Source organism: Leopardus geoffroyi, chromosome B1, assembly GCF_018350155.1.
Source record: "Leopardus geoffroyi isolate Oge1 chromosome B1, O.geoffroyi_Oge1_pat1.0, whole genome shotgun sequence".
NCBI lineage: Eukaryota > Metazoa > Chordata > Mammalia > Carnivora > Felidae > Leopardus > Leopardus geoffroyi.
Window position 1 is genome coordinate 28756100 of NC_059327.1, and position 18306 is coordinate 28774405.

Below are 18306 nucleotides of genomic sequence, written 5' to 3' on the forward strand. Positions count from 1 at the left end.
ACATATCTGGCACCAGGCCATCTGGCACCCTTAATGTCCTTGTTCCAGCACCAATGAATGTGGTTGTTCTCCAGGGTCCGCTGGAACCTTTGCCTTTGGGGGTGGCCGCACGGCCTCTACCGAATGTCCTCCCAGCAGGGGAACTACCTCTCCCCATGTGCCCTGTGGACCCCCAGACTTCACTCTCTGATCCTGGGGATTTACCATTCTCACCAGACCACCACCAGGTATTGAACTGTGGAGTTTGACTCTGCTCCCCATGTTTATGAGTGTTAATGGAATTTAAACCCTTTCCTTTCTCCCTTTTTCATTCAGTCCCTGCAGCTGTTTCCACTTTTCCACTTCTCTCCAGCTGCTTTTGGGGAGGGGGTGCTTTTCCCCGTACTCCCCCCCACCCTGTGCCATCTCCATATTTTTTCCACACGCATAAGCGGCTCCCTGCTCTCGTGGCTTCTCTCTCCCCCAGTTCCCCTCTCCACACTGCGTACCTGCTGAGTTCTCTGGCTCAGGTTGTGCAGATTGTTGTGTTAATCCTCAAATCTGTTTTCTAAGTGTGCAGGATGGTTTAGTGTTGATCTGGCTGTATTTCATGGATGTGAGATGCAAAAAAAACTTCCATGCTGTTCTGCCATCTTGGTGCCTCCTCTCAACATTTTTAATCTCAGCATTTCTTTATACTCTTCAAAGTTATTAAGGTCCCCAAAAAACTTTTGTTCACATAGGTTTTATCGGTGTTTACCATATTCAATTGAAAATGATCATAGACAAATATTTGTTTTGTTGTTAATGTGCTTAAAAACAATAAACCCATTATGTTAATATAAAAAACATTTTCTTTAGGGCAAAATCCATACTCTAAAACAGAAAAGTTCTAGTGAGTAGAGCAGCATCATTTATTTTTGCACATTTTTAAAGTGTCTGATAACAAGAGACGACTAGATTCTCACATATACATACTCAGTCTGTTATCATATGTTCCTTGATTGAAGTATGTGAAGAAAACCCAGCTTTACATACCTTGAAGGTAGAAAAAAAAGAATTTGAATCTTTTCAGATAGTTGTAGATATTCTCCTCTAATACTATGCCAAAGTTTGATAAGTAGCAGTTTCTTAAAAATTAGTTGCAAAATAGACTGTAAAACTGTTATCAAAGGACTTTTTGTAGTGTTTTATTAAAATTCATTACATTTGAAATATATCTTTCCCCATATATAATTTTGTAAACTTATGTCTTGGTCATTTGGAAACTGCTGGTTCATTGAGTTATTCAGATGTTCAAAACATTGACATGATTCATCTTAAAATATGAAAAGTCACATTTATTAACATCAACAGAAAAGTCTTTAAATATTGGAAAGTGTCAAGGTTATTATGTTGGACATGTTTTCCATAATTCCCGTTTTTGCTGGAAAGCTAATATTTTATCATTAGCAGCAAATATAGTCTGTTTTCCTCAAAGTGGTGGGCTTACTTTATGTTTGAGAGAAAATGTTTTGCAAAATACTTTCTTTTTCTTCCAAGTTTTAAAATTCCACTTTGTCTTTCTTTGACTTATTTCATTTAGCGTAATATCTCTAGCTTCATCCACATCATTGCAAATGGCAAGATTTCATTCTTTTTTATGGATTTTTCATTCTATATATACACAGTATTCCATTGTGTATATATACAGCATCTTCTTTGTCCATTCATCAGTCGATGGACATTTGGGTACTTTCCATAATTTGGCTATTGTAGATAATGCTGCTATAAACATTAAAGTGCATGTATCCCTTTGGATCAGTATTTTTGTGTTCTTCAGGTAAATATGTAGTAGTGCAGTTGCTAGATCATAGGTAGTTCTATTTTTAACTTTTTTGAGGAAACTCCATCGTGTTGTCCAGAGTGGCTACACCAGTTGCATTCCCACCAACAGTGTAAGAGGGTTCCCTTTTCTGTATATCCTCTACTTAAGTTCAAACGATCATTTTTTGCCTGTCAGTTCTTCCCAGTAAATACATCCCAGAAAGAAGTAGCTGGTTTATGTTGCAACTCAGTTTCACATGTGCTTTTCCTGAAGACAACCAGTGAATTAGATATGCTGCAGAAGAGCTTTATAGGAATCTCCTATTTTGGGGGAAGTTATATCCCAAATGTAATGGATTTTAATGTAACAGTACAAAAAGTCCATCGATACAGTTAAAGCAGAGTTTCAAAGGGTATACTCAAGGGTTGAGATTTAGTAAGATTATGGGGTGCCTGGGTGGCTCTGTTGGTTAGGGCGTCTGACTTCAGCTCAGGTCATGATCTCATGGGTCATGGATTCGAGCCCCGTGTCGAGCTCTGTGGTGACAGTTCAGAGCCTGGAGCCTGCTTCAGGTTCTGTGTCTCCCTCTCTCTGCCCTTCCCCTGCTCGCTCTCTGTCTCTCTGTCTCTCAAAAATAAACATTACAAAAATAAAAAATAACAATAAGATTAAGAATATAGCTTCCCTGAGGACATTCTTAAGTGGAATGTGGAATTGGCTTTTTTTTCCTTATAAATACATGTTGGTGAACAATACAATGATACTGATACAGTTTGGTGGTACTTGTTGCTTTCATTGTAAACCAGCACTGTTATCTACCACTATTTGTGTATGCAATGCAAATATCAACACAATGAGAAAAGCAAATAATGCCTTAGTATTATTGTAAAAATAGTTTTGACTCTGTGGATTCCCTGTATTTCTCAGAATTCATGCAGACCTCTGGGCTCTGTGGGTCATACTTTGAGCATAGTTACCCTAGATGATAAGAATAGGTTTTAGCACGCTGGTCCTTAAGCTTTTGTGTTTTATCACACGTTCAATTACCATGGATTGAATAGCAAAAGTGAGGGTATTAAAAAGCAAACGCTTTTTTTTTTAAAGCATATTATTGAAAAGTTAAAAGAGATTCTAAGAGACTAAATACACTTCCTTGAGGATTTTGTTTTGGTCTTTACCCTAAACTCTTATTGTGTAATTTTAAGTCAATATCATGTCAAGTGTCCCATAGTTAAGGAATATGGCATTGTGTACTTAGAAGAAAGATTATCTCCCAATGAGATAAACAGAATCAGCTTCAAACAAATATGTGTATTTCAGATTCATGCACTTTATGCTTTGGAGGATTAGAAGAAGAGAACTACAGAATTACAAAAACTGTGACTTTGTGTGATAGAAGTATTACTAGAAAAAGTAAATGATTAGAATAAATTGGTAAATAGGGAGTCTATGAGGGAAGGAGATGATGATGGAGTAGGAGGACCCCAGGCTCCCCTTGATCCACATATATAACCAGATAACTATCAAATCATTCTAAATAACACTGGAAATCGACCTGAAGACTAACAGAACCCTCCAGAACTAAACAGAAGAGGCCACATTGAAGAAGGTAGAAAGTGTGGAGACATAGTTTAGGAGAGAAACAGATCCTGGCTACTATGGAGGGAAGGGAGCCGTAGTCATGGAGAAGCACAAGAGAGTGGAGCACACAGGAGAAAGCAAAAGAACATTTCTACATAGCCATTGGCTGGCTGAATTTCCTAAGTTTTTGCTGCCAGTGGGGCTTAAAGCCTGGAGTTTTAAAGGCCAGTGGGCTTGGCTGGGATAGAGCCTAGAGGACACTGTGCTGCTTTTGGAGAGAGGGTGGGCAAACAACCTTGGGGGAATACAATATGGGAATAGTGATTTGAAGAATGCTTGGGGCACACAGTGTGGAAAGTATTTGCTCCTCAGAGAGCCTGTTCCCAGGAGAGAGCATTCATAGAGATTACTCTCTGGGAACAAATGAGGTTGCATCCTTTTCCTTCCTCTGAATAAACACAAAACTCCCTGTGGGAAGCAGTGAAATGCCAACGCTTGCTGCCTAATTTACTTACACTACACTTACACCCTGTGCTCTGGTGGAACTGCCTTTTCTAGTTGTGTTTACTTCAGTCCCAACCTGGTGGACCCTTTCCCCAGAAGACCAGCACAAACCTTCACCCACACTGCATCTCTTGACTAGAGAGTTTTGCAGGGCCTCAGTTCTGGTGGAGGTGATGACAGGCCTCATTTCACAAGCAGACCAGAGCACACCTAGTTAATGCTTGCCTCATTCAGGCCAAGGACCAAACACTGCCCACAGTCGGTAAGGAGAGCCTCTGCAGACAACTGGCCAGAAGAATAAAGCAGTCATGGGGCGTCTGGGTGGCTCAGTTGGTTAGACGTCCAGTTTCAGCTCCGGTCATGATCTCGTGGTTCATGAGTTCGAGACCCATGTTGGGCTCTGTGCTGACAGCTCAGAGCCTGGAGCCTGCTTCAGATTCTGTGTCTCCCTCTCTCTCTGCCCTTCCCCTGCTCACACTCTTTCTCTCAAAAATGAATAAACATTAAAAAAAAAGTATAAAGCAGTAAGAACACAATAGTGAAGTGCATACTTCAAACTATGGTGCAGCATACACCAAACACACTTCCTGAAGTATCACTCCATGAACACGACATGGCCTCTTCTTCATAAGGCTATTACTTTCAGGAACAGGAAATGACTGGCTTTTCTAACAAACAGAAGAAAACAGAGACTTAGACAAAATGCCAAGAGAGGAGTTTATTCCAAGTGAAAGAACAAGATAAAGCCACAAGCAGAAATCTAAGTGAGACATATATAAGTAACATGCCTAATGGAGAATTTAAAGCAATGATCATAAGGATACTCACTGGCACTTAGAAAAGAACAGAAGTCCTATCAGGGAGATCCTTACCACAGAGATAAGAGATAAAAAAGAATCAGAGATGAAGAGTGCAATAAATGAGATTAGAAAAATGCTTGTGGGGTGCCTGTCTGGCTCAGTCAAACATCCAACTTGGGCTGAGGTCATGATCTTGCAGTTGGCGAGTTTGAGCCCTGCATTGGGCTCTGGGCTGACAGCTCAGAGCCTGGAGCCGGTTTCATATTCTGTGTCTCCCTCTCTCTGCCTCTCCCCTGCTCATGCTCTCTCTCTCAGAAATAAAAAATAAACATTAAAAATAATTTTAAAGAAAAGAAAGAAAAATGCTTGATACAATGAACAGTGGGCTGAAAGAAGCAGAGTAATGACTTAATGACCTAGAAGACAGTAATAGAAGGCAATGAGGCTGAACAAAAGAGAGAGTTCTGCAGAATGAGAATAGACTTAGGGAACTCAGTGACTCTGTCAAACAATAACCATTGTATTGTAGGAGTCCCAGGAGAAAAAGAGTGAGAAAAGGGGGCAGAAAATTTATTTGACCACTAAACTGTCCTGCAAGAAATATTAAAAGGGGACACATTGAGTGGAAAGAAGAGATCAAAAGTCAGAGTATAAAGGCAGGAAACATAAAAGCATCAAAAATGAATACTTCTGTAGAAAATCAGTCAAGGTACTCACAAAAAAAGGATATAAAATATAGCAACATATTCCTAAAATGTGAATAGAGGAGAAAAGAATGTGTTCAAAATTAAATGACCATCAACTTAATATAGACTGCCTTTTACAGAAGAGGTTATATACAAACCTAATGGTAACTATATATCAATGACTAGTAATAAACATGCAAATGATATAAAGAAATCCAAATACATCACTAAAGAAAATCAGCAAAAAGTAAAAGACAAGATCAGAGAAAATCTCCAGAAACAACAAAACAAGTAATAAAATGGCAATGAATACATATGTATCAATAATTACCTTAAGTGTTAGTGGACTGAATTACTTTAAATGTTAGTGGACTGAATGCCACAATAAAAGACGTAGGGCATCAGAATAGATGATAAAACAAAACAAGACCCATTTATATGTTGCTTAGAGGACACTCACGTTAGGCCTAAGGACACCTGCAGAATGAAAGGGACTGGATAGAGAAATGTTTGTCATGCAAATGAATGTCTAAAGAAAGCCAGAGTAGAGATACTTACATCAGACTAGACTTAAAGACTGTAACAGGTAAAGGAGGACACTATATAATAATGGAAGGACAATCGAACCAGAAGATCTAACAATTGTAAATATTTATGCACCCAATATGAAAGCACTCATATATATAAAACAATAACAAACATAAAAGGACTAATCAATAGTAATGGAATAATAGGGGACATTAACACCCCATTTACAGCAATGGACACATCCTTCACACAGGAAATACAGAAACAGTGGCTTTGAATGTTAAACTGGACCAGATGGATTTAAGAGATATATTCAGAATATTCCATCTTAAAACAACAGAATACACATTCTTTTCAAGTGCACTTAGAACATTCTTCAGAATAGATCACGTATTAGGCCATATAATAGGCCTTAACAAATACAAGAAGAGTGAAGTCATAGCATGCACCTTTTCTGACCACAGTGCTATGACACTGGAAGTCAACCACAAGGAAAAGTATGGAAAGACCTCAATGTATTGAGGTTAAACAACATGCTGTTAAATAATGAGTGGATCAACCAAGAAGCAAAAGAAGCTATAAAAAATTACATGGAAACAATTGAAAGTGAAAACACAATAGTCCAAAACCTTTAGTATGCAGCAAAAGTGGTCCTAAGAGGGAAGTAAAAGCAAGAAAAAGCTCAAGTTAACAACCTAACCTTACACCTTAAAGGAGCTAGAAAAAGAACAAATGAAGTCTAAAGCCAGAAGAAGGAAGGAAATAATAAAGATTAAAGTAGAAATAAATGATATAGAAACTAAAAACACAATAGAACAGATCAATGACACCAGAATCTGGTTCTTTTTTTTTTTTTTTTTTTTTTTTTTTAATTTTTTTTTTTTTAACGTTTATTTATTTTTGAGACAGAGAGAGACAGAGCATGAACAGGGGAGGGGCAGAGAGAGAGGGAGACACAGAATCGGAAACAGGCTCCAGGCTCTGAGCCATCAGCCCAGAGCCTGACGCGGGGCTCGAACTCACGGACCGCGAGATCGTGACCTGGCTGAAGTCGGACGCTTAACCGACTGCGCCACCCAGGCGCCCCATTGGTTCTTTTAAAAAAAGTAATAAAATTGATAAACCTCTAGCCTGACCTATCAAAAGGAAAAGAGAAAAGACACAAATAACACTGCAAATGAGAGAGGAAAAGTAAAAACACCACAGAAATACAGTTTTAAGAGAATATTACAAAAAAAGTATAAGCCTAAAAATTGGACAATCTGTTAGAAATGGATAAATTCCTAGAGACATATAACTTACCAAAGCTTAGGAAGAAATAGAATACTTGCAGATACTGATAACCAGCAAAGAAATTGAACCAGTAATCAAAAAACTCTCATCAAACAAAAATCCATGGCCAGATGGCTTCACAAGGGAATTCTACCAAACATTTAAAGAAGAGTTAATACTTACTTTTCTCAAATTATTCCAGAAAGTATAAAAGGAAGGAAAACTTCCAAATTCATTTGATGAGGCCAGCATTACCCTGATACCAAACCAGATAAAGACACCACAAAAAAAGAGAACTACAGGCCAATATCTCTCGTAAAGATAGGTGCAAAAATCCTCAACAAAATATTAGCAAACTGGGGCACCTGGGTGGCTCAGTTAAGTATCCAACTCTTGAATTTGGCTCAGGTCATGATCTCACAGTACATGAGTTCTAGCCCTGCATCAGGCTCCACATTGGAGCCTGCTTGGGATTCTCTCTCTCCCACTTCCTCTGCCTCTCCACTCTCTTTTTCAAAATAAACAAAAAAATTAAAAAATAAAAAATAACCCACAAAATACTAGCAAACCAAATCCAACAATATTTTTTAAAAACTCATTCACTATGATCATGTAGAATTTATTCCTGGGTTGCCAGGGTGGTTCAATAATCACCAATCAGTGTGATACACCACATTAATAGAAGAATAAGAACCATATGATCGTTTCAACAGATGCAGAAAAAACATTTAACAAAGTAAAACATCTGTTCATGATAAAAAACCTTCAACAAAGTAGGTTTAGAGGGAACATACCTCAATGTAATAAAGGCCATATATGAAACACTAAAGCTAATATAATTCTAAATGGGGAAAAACTGAGAGCTTTTTCCTCTATGGTGAGAAACAAGACAGGAATGTCCTCTCTCACCACTTTTATTCAATATAGTATTGGAAGTTCTGGCCACAGCAATCAGACAGTGAAAAGAGATGAGGCATACAAGTAAGAAGTCAAATTTTCACTATTTGCAGGTGAGATGATACTCTATATGGAAAACCCAGGGACATCTGGGTGGCTCAGTCGCTTAAGCATTCAACTTCTGCTCAAACTTCTTACAGTTTGTGAGTTCAAGCTCTGCATTGGGCTCTGTCCTGAGAGCTCAGAGCCTGGAGCTTGCTTCAGATTCTGTATCTCCTGCTCTCTCTGCCCCTTCCCAGCTCACACTCTGTCTCTGTGTCTCTCAAAAATAAATATTAAAAAAACAAAACCCAAAGATTCCACCAAACAATTGCTAGAACTGATAAGTTCAGTAAAGTTACAGGACCCAAAATCAATGTATAAGAATTGGTTTTATTTCTATACACCAATAACGAAGGAATAGAAAGAGAAACTAAGGAGTTAGTCCCATTTACAACTGCACCAAAAAGCATAAGATACTTAGGAATAAATCTAACCAAACAGGTGAAAGACCTGTACTCTAAAAACTATGAAACACTAATGAAAGAAATTGCATATGACCCAAAGAAATGGAAAGACATTCTAGACTCATGGATTGGAAGAATAGATATTAAAACGTTTATAGTACCCAAACCAGTTTACACATTTAATTCAATCCCTATCAAAATACAGCATTTTTACCGAGTTAGAAAAAACATTCCTAAAATTTGTATGGAATCACAAAAGACCCCAAAGAGCCAAAGCAGTCTTGAAAAAGGAAAGCAAAGTTGGAGGCTTCACAATTCTGGACTTCAAATTATATTATAAAGCTTTAGTGACCAAGACCATATGGTACCAGCACAAAAATAGATACATAGATCGATGGAACAGAATAGAAAACCCAGAAATGAGCCCACAATTGTATGCTCAATTAATCTTCAACAAAATGGGAAGGAATATACTGTGGGAAAAAGATAGTCTCTTCAACAAATGGTGTTGGGAAAACTGGACCACTTTCTTTGACCATACACACAAAACAACCTCAAAATGGTTTAAAGACCTAAATGTGAGACCTGAAACCATAATAATCCTAGAAGAGAACACAGGCAGTAACTTCTTTTGCATTGGCCATAGCAACTTCTTTCTAAATATGTCTCCTGAGGCAAGGGAAACAAAAGCCAAAATAAACTCCTGGGACTTCATCAAAATAAAAACTTCGGCACAGTGAAGAAAACAGTCAACAAAACTAAAAGGAAACCTATGGAATAGGAGAAGGTATTTGCAAATGACATACCTGCTAAATGGTAAGTATCCAAAATATATAAAGAATTTATCAAACTCAACACCCAAAAACCAAATAATCCAATTAAAAAATGGGCAGAAGGTATGAATAGACACTTTTCCCAAAGGAGACATACAGATGGCCAACAGACACATGAAAAGATGCTCAACATTACTTATTGGGGAAATAGAAATCAAAACTACAATGAGATATCTCCTCATGCTGTCAGAATGGCTAAAATTAACATAAGATACAACAGGTTTTGGCGAGGATGTGGGTTAAGGGGAACCCTCTTGCACTGTTGGTGGGAATGCTAACTGGTGGAGCCACTGCTGGAAACTGTATGGAGTTTCCTCAGAAAGTTAAAAATAGAACTACTCTATGATCCAGCAATGGCACTACTATTTATTTACAAAGAATATAAAAATACTAATTCAAAGGGATACGTGCATTCTGGTGTTTAAAACAGCATTATCGGGGCGCCTGGGTGGCGCAGTCGGTTAAGCGTCCGACTTCAGCCAGGTCACGATCTCGCGGTCCGTGAGTTCGAGCCCCGCGTCGGGCTCTGGGCTGGTGGCTCAGAGCCTGGAGCCTGTTTCCGATTCTGTGTCTCCCTCTCTCTCTGCCCCTCCCCCGTTCATGCTCTGTCTCTCTCTGTCCCAAAAATAAATAAACGTTGGAAAAAAAAAAAATTAAAAAAAAAAAATAAAACAGCATTATCTACAGTAGCCAAATTAGGGAAACAGCCCAAATGTCTATCACGTGACGAATGGATAAAGAATATGTGGTGTATATATACACAATGGAATATTACTCTGCCATATAGAAGAATGCAGTCTTGCCATTTGCAGTGGTGTGAAATGGAGCTAGAGAGTATCATGCTAGGTAAAATAAGTTAAAGAAAAATGTCATATAATTTCACTCATGTGGAATTTAAGAAAATGCAAATGAGCAAAGGAGAAAAAAAGAGAGGGAGCAAACCAAGAAATAGACTCTTAACTATAGAGAACAAATTGATGGTTACCAGAAGGGAAGTGGGGGGGGGGGAATGGGTTAACTAGGTGATGGGGGATTAAGGAGTACCCTTGTTGTGATGAGCACCAGGTGTTGTATGGAAGTGTTGAGTCACTATACTATTGATACTCATAGTACACTGTATGTTAACTTTAACTGCAATTAAAAATAAATTTTAAAAAAAGCGGTAACAGTGCAGTGAGAGAAAAAAAAGTGCTCTAAATTTTGTGAGGTCTAAAATACTGAGAATAAACTATAAAAATCTGGATGGTAGTTAAGATTTGGAGGGAAAGGAAGAATAACTTAAGTTCATTAATTAATGCATGCTGGTTAAACTATAATGTTAGCAAAAAAGAAGGCTTTTTAATAAAGCGTTATGAGAATATGCCAATAGAGCAGTGTATTCATTAGAAAAATGTCAAATATGTGGAGAATGTTGAAATTCTATTTAAAAGACTGACTTTAATGTTTGTATTGAGTCTAGACTTCAAAAATGGTCATTTTTGTGTGTTTTTTAAATAAGATCCTTGAAGTGACATTCATCCTATGAAAACAGTACATTGACTTTATTTTTAGAACTTCCCCAAACTGTGATGTGTGACATTCATACAAAGTTTTCTCTACTCTCACTCTGAAAATAGAAGATATTTTCAGAAATCTTGTTTATTTTATTGATTTTGAGAGAGAGAGAGAGAGAGAGAGAAATTGTGCTTGAGTTGGGGAGGGGCAGAGAGAGGAGAGACAATCCCAAGCACACTCCATGCTGTCAGTGCAGAGCCCAATGCAGGGCTCAGTCCCATGACCATGAAATCATGACCTGAGCCAAAATCAAGAGTTGGCCTGCTCAACAAACTGAGCCACTCAGGTGCCCCAGAAAAATCTTATTTCATATTTTATGTGAGAATACTGCAGCATATGTGTATCCTTTGCACAACAGTAAAGTTTAATTTTTAAATCCTTTTTCCAACATGGTTCTATATAATTTATTCTTTTCTATCCGAAACAACTGCCATAGTCCACAATGGCTTCTGTATCTCTTAAGTATTTCTCACACCGCTAGAGGCTATGGGACACAATACAGCCTGGAAAGAATGATATGGTGGAATATACTAATAGATTTTTACATGAAAAAATTAAGTTATATGTATGTCAATTCATAGGATAAAAAAATATAAATATACACACATCACAATGTTAATAGTGGCTTTCTCTTGAGTGTTGCAAAGGTGGTGGCAGAGGTTTACAATCGCAGGTGCACTCTTTACTCTTATTTCTGTGATATTTTTTCCCATTAACTCTATTCCCTCAAAACTCGAGGAAAAAACACACACTTATTCAAAACAAAAGATAGGGTACCTGGGGATCTCATGGCTTGTGAGTTCGAGCCCCGTGGTGAGCTCTCTGTTGACAGCTCAGAGCCTGGAGCCTCTTCAGATTCTGTGTCTCCTCCTCTCTCTGCCCCTCCCCTGTTCATGCTCTGTCTCTCTTTCTCTCAACCATAGATAAACATTAAAAAATATAAAAAACAAAAGTAATATATTGCATTTTGTTTATAGTAGAAAGTTTGGAAAGCTGGAAGTTACAGGGAAGAAAACAAAAATCTTAAGTTAGAAAAATAAGACATAAAAATAACTAGAATTCAAGGTAGAGCCCTACATTAATTAGTATTCAAGTAACATAGTTTGGCATCTAAAACCAGTTCTAGCTATAAGGTTAGAAATAACCTTGTACCACCTTATAATCATGGTGTCAGGCCCAAATTTTGCTCCAAGATTATTTTGTTGTCCTTATGAATGAATAAAGGTATAAAGTCAGGATAGAAAAGACATATGCTCAGAGAGATTTCAATTTATACTACTGATAAACTTCTTTTTTATCTTGATTCAGGGGGATACTACCCTGACCATTTGTAAATCGTCAATACTGCCTGATTTGAGAATCTCAGCCTTATTGAACACTGTCTTCCTCACAGGCAGGGTGTGGGAGAAAGCCATGGATAATATGTGCTCTGAAAAGACTTTGCACAGAAGTTAGAGAAGAAAGCACCTCTGAGTATTATTTGCCAAATGATCTTAACAAAGTCTCCCATAGAAAAGTTGTCTGGTCTACTCCAAAGTGAGGCATGTCAGGCATAAATAGAAAATTCAAGCATTGGAAGATCCTGGGTGTAGCCTGGGAGATTTTATTCACCCAAGAAACAGATTTTCAGTTCCCTGTCAAACTGTGGAGGGAAGTGGGGCTAATTTCTCAGAATACTTTGTCTATGACTACAGTGATCATATATTCCAGTTTTCTCAGGACAGTCATAGTTAGCTCCTGTTTTCTTGGCATAATTGTTAACAGTTTTCTCTTTTACTCTCGAAAGTGTCCTAAAAGATCAATCCTGGCATTCTTCTTATAGCTGAACTGCTGGGTAAAATATATTGGATGTGGCAGACTATTGATTGGTTTGCAAAACAGTCATTTTCAACTGTCTTTTCTTTTATCATCTTCCATTAGAGAAGCCTAGTGACTTTTGTAGCCTTCTTACAGCTGGAATTGGTCATGTTACACAGTTTTGGCCAATGAGAGAGCTTTCTGGGAAGGTTCAAAAATCTGTTGATATTGACTTCTTCTCTTCATATTTTGAGGGTGGACGTAATATCTGGAGTCACCTTTAAACTGAGTGAAAGGCCAAGAATATCTCAGAGACTCAAGCCCTAACAGTGTTGGCCCCACTGATCCTATACCAGCAGTCAGCTAATCTGAGAACAAATTAGAGCTCTATTTGTTTCAGTTTCTTTTAGTTGGATTTTGTTACTTGCAGCTGAAGTCATTCCCACTATGCATGGTGCTTTCTTTTCTTTTTTTCACTTTAGATGAGTCAGTTGTGCTAAACCTGGGAATCATCCTCTTCTTGGCATGCAGCTTACTGCCCTTTGGTGATGGCAAGTCAACCATTTGAATAGCTCTCATTCACGGGTACTAAATGCAAATGCCGAAACACAACAAGAGTGTGTAGAGTGAAGATGCAAGAACTGGGGCGCAGGTGGGGTGGGCAACAAGTTTGTCTTCTTTCATCAGAGGTAGCTCTTACTTTGGAAATGTAACATTTATTTTCTGAGAACTCTAAGGACTCTGCATTTGGCAAGGACTGTTCATTTTTCATCTTCTCCACTAATGTCTTAAGGGAGGGAAAAGATAAATCTGAATGTCATCAGGATACATATGGAGCTGAGGGCCACAGTTACTAATTAAGTCCTCTCTGAAGACCCACTTGAATGTCTTGGCATAGGAGATAAACAGACTATCTAAAGATATCTTTTCCTAGCAGTCAAAAGACCCCAGATCACTTTGTGTTCACGAGGGAAGGGGGCTAAGATACTTATACAGTCCCTCCCACATAGTGATGGCTGGATGGCAAGGTCCTGGTTCTCTGATAATAACTACTTTAATGGGTTAGGTATTTTATTGCAGTGCAACTGAGGGAACAGAATTCCAATCAGAGCAAGCCCTGAAGCAATTTAAGTGTTGCAAACTAACCCCAAATAGAATTCACTTGAACCTTGCCAGAAATCAGAATGTCATTTTCTTAAAGCTTAAAGGGAGAGCAAAGTAATTTGGGAAACACACAATCCTTTGAAATGTTCTCTTTTGCCTTCCTGGGGTTTATATCTCCACTGAGTCTAACAGGGTGGTAATTTCAAAAAATCTATTTTATCCTATGTTTTTTTCTAAAGAGTTCCCTCCACCTCTTACTACTGTGAGAACCCCACAGGAAATTATCAGTGCTTTTCCTGAGTCTGGTTCTGCCTCTACCTGTCCCTGCCAAAATTAAGCCAAAATGATTCCAGAATCCATCTGTGAGAATAGATAAGAGTGCCTTTCCGTTTACATCAGACAGCTGGATTCTGGCTTTGATGATTGGTCAGCAAAAGAGTCAAAATAGCAAAAACAGAACTCCGATTTTTGTCAACTTTTTATTTTATATATCTATTTCTATATCTATATATCTAGATATAGATATAGATATAGAAATATATATATATTTAGTTATTTATTTTACCTGAGGATAGATGGACAGGGAGAGAGAGAATTCTACATTTTTGGCAGGAAAAGTACTTTAATCTAAATACCTAGTTTATTTCCCTAGGGAAACAAGTTCACATCAGTAAATGGCCTATTTTTCCATGAAATTTGTGCTAAAAAAATGGATGTAAGTCTCTAAAAAATTTTAAATCTGGTCATGGAGAATGCAGCCTTTCTCTCTCAATCTATCTTTCACTAGCTTACTTTTCAGGAAAAGTTGACAATAACTGAATTTTAAAATTTGATTTACATGCCTATGCAGCGTATTCCTATGAGAGTCTGTCTTTCTGCTTGGTTAAAGTAGAATGAAACATTTATGATTTTGGATATTCTCTGTTTAGGCTAAGGGGATGGTGGTAGACTGCTCTGCATACATTGTAGACTGCTAGCCCATGAAGATTAAACATGAAATTTGCTGGGCAATATCTAGTTAAATGCCAGAATGGAGCAGGTCAATCATGAGGGTAAAATCACATCCTGTTTCAGATGTAGGTTCAATGGAGATGGGAAGTAAATTATTCCAGTTTTGCTCCAGGATAAAAACAAACATTTATTTCATTGATTTTTGTAGAGTAGAGGTGGTATTCCACAGTGTTTCTGGTTTTTACAGCAAATTTCTAACATTAGCTGCCTAGCTATAAAGTCTCTGGTTATTGGAATGTAATCTCTAGATGGCAGATGGAGTTCTATTAGGTTATCATTGTGACATCAATAAATAATGACACAATTTCCCAATAAAAAGGATCCATTTGGTAAAATTTCCATCAATGCTATATTCTTGCTCTCTGCAGACCTGAAAATTACCAGTTTGTTTATATTAAATCTGATTTATGATTGCAAGGAGGGTAGGCATCTTCCTCAAATTGTAGATAGAGGGACAAGGAATGTGAGTTGAAATAGAAACTAAATTCTCTTAGTATAGGTAGACACAATTAAGTTTCCTATCAGCTTATCTCCCAATGTACTTGCCTTTCTTTCTCTGTTATCTGAATTCCTAAAGGAAGTTAGGGTTAGGTAGAAGATATGTTGAGTTGCTTAATGATAATGAAAGATAAGACTTACTGGTGGATGGTAGAGGAAGAGGTCAAAAGATTCAAAGAAGTAGGAATGTGATAGTAGACTAGAAACCCCAACACCTGATAGTATTTTGCATGAGAGTCTGGAAGACACTTAGTTTTCCTAGGTGATAATGAATGTGCTCATGGGAGGGCTACCAGAATCACTGAGAAGCTTCAAACCTCTGTAGAACAGGCTAATAGAAGATGCTGTTATAGAACTGAGCTCCTGATAGGAAAGGTGATGAAAATCTGAAACATTAGAATCTAGGTGGCAAGCAGTTCAACCACAAGTAGAAAGATACAGACAATTATCACAATAAGTGACAAAATCAGAATGGCAGCCAGAGGTCTCAATCTGCAGAGAGCTATGGACATGCTGAATGGGATACAGTATTCCTAGAGGCAAGAAAGATGGGCAGTCAATAAGGATACTACTTAATGTAAACAATCAAACCAAGGACAGGTGATCAGGAATCTAAGGGCAATAGTCCAAACAAAAGTCATGATCCACTGCTTAGTTTTTGGATCTAGGCCAGTTCTCAGACTCCATATCCATTGATTGAAGGACAGGCCAGTGCCCTATGAGGAAGGACCCTGCAACACCATGCTACATTTAATCAGTAGTAATTCTCTACATCTTTCCTCAAATGGACGTAAAGACATTTACTAGGATATCTTGCATTGGAGAAAGGAGAATACCTGGGTTTTTGAGGATTGTTGTACCATTTCATTGGTATGTGGGGACCCAAAGTGCCACCATGATTCCTAGTGGCGGTAAATGGAATCTTGGCTCAGGACTGGCTTACTGTGAGTCCACCTGGTCCATGGGCCTACAATGGATGCTATTTCTTTGATTCCCCAATATATAATTGGAAGGGACAGACTTGGCAGTTGGCAGAACACTCATATTGGTTCCTGAACCTGTGACGTGAGAGATCTCATAGAAAGGGAAGGCCAGTTCAAAGTCTCTAAATCTTGTCCTTCCTCCAAACTCTCTATCCTAGGCCCAGCTAGAAAATAAAAATAAATACCGTGTCCTGTGGGGAAGATTAATGCCATTTGTTTAAATACTTACTGCAAGGGTGGTGGTCCCTCCCAAAGCCCCATTTAGTTCACTAGTGTGACCACTATAGAAACCATAGTTTTCATACTAAATGATAGTCACCTACTGCAAACAACCAACTGGTAGCCTCAATTGCAGCTGCTCTGCCTCTCTCCCTTCCTCCTTTCCTCCTTCTTTCTTTTCCTTCCTTCCCTTTTCTCTTTCTCTTTCTCTTTCTCTTTCTCTTTCTCTTTCTCTTTTTTCTTTTTTCTTTTTTCTTTTTCTTCATCCTCATTCCTTTCTTTCTGCAGAATAACACATCCTCTGGCATGTAACAGGCAACCATTTATCTAGCATATGTATTATTTTCCAACCCTCTTCAAAAGGAGGCTGACAAGCAGTTTGCATTCCCATGAGATGGAGAATAGTATATATTTAGTTGGGATCTTCCCACAGGTCAATGTTCACTCTTCGACTTTCAGTCACGATGTAGTTTGAAGGAACCTGAATGATCTGGACATCTGTAGAACATCAAATTCATCCACATACTGATGACATGGTAACTGAAGCAGATAAGAAGTGACAAGTACTTAAGACACATGTGTTCCAGAGGGTATGTGATGAACCTATGAAAATCCAGGGGCTCTCAGGGAAGTTTGTAGGGATCTGGAGTTTGGGGGGCATACTATCACATCTAATTCAAAATAAAACATATTGTCTCACAGCTCCCACTAAGAAAGAAGCACAATGCTTGGTAAACCTCTCTGACTTCTGGAGACAGTACATACCGTATTTGAGAATACTGCTACATTCCTTTTAATGAAGATCATAAGCTGACAGTTGTAAATCTAGGAGAAACTGCAGCAGGCTCTAGGCTATGATGTAAACAGTTCTGCCCCTCATCCGTTCAGCCTGGCCAATCCTATAGTACTAAAACTATCTGTGATGGGAGACACTGTATAGTTTATAGCAAGCTCCAAAGAAGAGATGCCATGTAGAATTCTAGGGCTCTAGAACAGTACTGTGTAATAGAACTTACTGTGACATCGAGATGTTCTATGCAATATGGTGGCTACTAGCCACATACACTACCAAGCACTTGAAGTGTGGCTAGTGTTATTTCATCGATCTTTCTGTCTCTCTTTTTAGTTAATTTAATTTTTAAATATTTTTTTTTGGATTTTAAAATATTTTAAAATAAAATTTCAAAACAAGAGGAACAGACAACAGTAGTAGTTGCCTGGGGATAAGAGAAAGGGACTCAGGTGGGCATAGGGGAATATTTGGGGTGATGGAACTGTCCTGTATATTGATTGTTTACACAACCAACAGATTAGACATTAAAGGATGATTTTACTAGATGTAAATTATAACTCAATTTTTAAAAAAAGAGACGAGCCAAAAATTTACCTTATGTGGAAAAAAATAGTATTTAGTTTTCTCTCTTGAACACTGAAAACAATTACTATGGGCATAAACAAAGGAACAATAAAATGAGATTTTTCTGTATATAAACATTTTTAAATGTTTTAAAGAAAAAATGTGCTTAGGCAGAGGTAATACTTTTTTTGTATTTGATTTAATTAACATGCAATTTTTCTCTAGCAATAAAAATGTTAGAAATGCTTATTTTTAATTTTTTTAAGTTAAAAAAATTTTTTTAATGTTTATTTATTATTGAGACACAGAGCATGAGCATGGAAGGGGCAGAGAGGGGGGGAGAGATAGAGTCTGAAGCAGGCTCCAGGCTCCGAGCTGTCAGCACAGAGA

At 37.9% G+C, this 18306-nt stretch overlaps 1 long non-coding RNA gene across 1 annotated transcript; it reads right to left on the reverse strand.

Annotated features, from left to right (window-relative positions):
* Positions 1–879: 879 nt before the first annotated feature.
* On the reverse strand, positions 880–17529 carry LOC123586785. The gene is made up of 2 exons (XR_006706952.1): positions 17325–17529; positions 880–1017 (listed from the first exon to the last, which is right to left on the reverse strand). It is a non-coding gene; the product is annotated as an uncharacterized LOC123586785 (long non-coding RNA).
* Between the last annotated feature and the right edge of the window lie 777 nt (positions 17530–18306).